The sequence below is a fragment of the Ursus americanus genome, unplaced genomic scaffold, assembly GCF_024610735.1.
Source record: "Ursus americanus isolate L20-20 unplaced genomic scaffold, mUrsAme1.1.p SCAF_94, whole genome shotgun sequence".
In the NCBI taxonomy this organism is placed as follows: domain Eukaryota; kingdom Metazoa; phylum Chordata; class Mammalia; order Carnivora; family Ursidae; genus Ursus; species Ursus americanus.
Window position 1 is genome coordinate 220,591 of NW_028273676.1, and position 2,565 is coordinate 223,155.

Consider the following 2,565-nt stretch of genomic DNA (forward strand, 5'->3'; position numbering starts at 1 on the left):
ATTTTGGTCTTCTTCCTGTCCCGCACCAAGCCCACTCACCTTTGCATCTTCCATGTATGTGCTTGGAAGCAAGTCCATCCACAGGGAACCTATTAGCCAAATGGATCCAGGTAATGAACATTGAAGTAGAGATCCAGGATCCATAATAAACCTGCTCGGAAACCTGTCCCAAAGTCTGTGACTCTCTCACACTGAAACAGAAACAATAATAGCTTTCTGGACTGTGAAGTGACATGTGTCTCTACTTCCAATCTTGAAGGCATAGGTGCTGAGCCTGGACAGAAAAGGACCATGGCTCCCGTGGGCTGGGATCCACAGTAAGAACTCAGTGAAATCTGAATTCGAGGCATAGAATGAATAATTATTGTAGAGTGAATCCTCCCAAGTAGGGCTTATGCACATTGCAGAGGAAAAGCTTTTTCAAAGAGGTTCCTGAAAGAAAAATCTTTTTAAAAAATTTATTTTAATTCCAGTAGAGCTAACATACAGTGTTACATTCGTTTCAGGTGTACAAGAGAGTGATTCAGTAATTCTATATATTACTCAGTGGTCATCCAGAAAAGTGTCCTCTTCATCCGCTTCATCTATTTCACTCATCCCTCTATGCACCTCCTCCTCTCTGGTAACCATCCGTTTGTTTTCTCTTGTTAAGAGTTTGTATTTTGGTGTGTCTCCTTTTTCTCTTTTATTTATTTAGTTTTGTTTGTTTTTTAAGTTCCGTATAAGAGTGACATCATATGGGATTTGTCTTTCTCTGACTGACTGATTTCAGTTAGGATAATACTCTCTAGCTCCATCCATGTGGCTGCAAATGGCAAGGTTTCATTCAAGCCTAGTAATACTCCATTGTGTGTGTGTGTGTGTGTGTGTGTGTGTGTGAATACACACATCTTTTTTTTTTTTAATAATGATTTTTTATTATATTATGTTAGTCACCATACAGTACATCCCCGGTTTTCGATGTAAGGCTCGATGATTCATTAGTTGTGTATAACACCCAGTGCACCATGCAATACGTGCCCTCCTTACTACCCATCACCAGTCTATCCCATTCCCCCACCCCCCTCCCCTCTGTAGCCCTCAGTTTGTTTCTCATAGTCCATAGTCTCTCATGTTTCATTCCCCCTTCTGATTACCCCCCTTTTCTTTATCCCTTTCTTCCCCTACTGATCATTCTAGTTCTTATGTTCCATAGATGAGAGAAATCATATGATAGTTGTCTTTCTCTGTTTGACTTATTTCACTAAGCATTATCTCCTCCAGTGCCGTCCATGTTGTAGCAAATGTTGAGAACTCATTCTTTCTGATTGCTGAGTAATATTCCATTGTATATATGGACCACAACTTCTTAATCCAGTCATCTGTTGAAGGGCATCTCGGCTCCTTCCACGATTTAGCTATTGTGGACGTTGCTGCTATGAACATTGGGGTGCATATGGCCCTTCTCTTCACTACGTCTGTATCTTTGGGGTAAACACCCAGTAGTGCAATGGCTGGATCATAGGGTAGCTCAATTTTTAACTTTTTAAGGGACCTCAACACGGTTTACCAGAGTGGCTGTACCAACTTGCATTCCCACCAACAATGTAGGAGGGATCCCCTTTCTCCACATCCTCTCCAACATTTGTTGTTTCTTGCCTTGTCTATTTTTGCCATTCTAACTGGCGTAAGGTGGTATCTCAGTGTGGTTTTGATTTGAATTTCCTTGATGGCTAATGATTTTGAACATTTTTTCATGTGTCTGTTAGCCATTTGTATGTCTTCATTGGAAAAGTGTCTGTTCATATCTTCTGCCCATTTTTTGATTTGTTTATTTGTTTCTCGTGTATTGAGTTTGAGAAGTTCTTTGTAGATCTTGGATACCAGTCCTTTATCTGTAGTGTCATTTGCAAATATCTTCTCCCATTCCGTGGGCTGCCTCTTAGTTTTTCTGACTGTTTCCTTGGCTGTGCAGAAACTTTTAATCTTGATGAAGTCCCATAAATTCATTGTATCTTTTGTTTCTCTTGCCTTTGGGGATGTATCATGAAAAAGGTTGCTTTGGCCGATGTCGTAGAGGTTGCTGCCTATGTTCTCCTCTAGAATTTTGATGGATTCGAGGTCTTCATCCATCGAGGTCTTTCATCCATTTGGACTTTATTTTTGTGTATGGTGTGAGATAGTGGTCAAGTTTCATTCTTTTGCATGTAGCTGTCCAATTTTCCCAGCACCATTTATTGAAGAGACTGTCTTTTTCCCACCGGATGTTTTTTCCTGCTTTATCAAATATTAGTTGCCCAAAGAGCTGAGGGTCCATTTCTGGGCTCTCTATTCTGATCCATTGGTCTATGTGTCTGTTTTTGTGCCAGTACCATGCTGTCTTTGTGATCACAGCTTTGTAGTACAGCTCGAAATCCGGCATTGTGATGTCCCCAGCTTTGTTTTTCCTTTTCAACAGTTCCTTGGAGATTCGGGGTCTTTTCTGGTTCCATACAAATTTAAGGACTATTTGTTCCAGTTCTTTGAAAAACGTTCTCGATATTTTGATCGGGATAGCATTGAAAGTGTAGATTGCTCTGGGTAGCG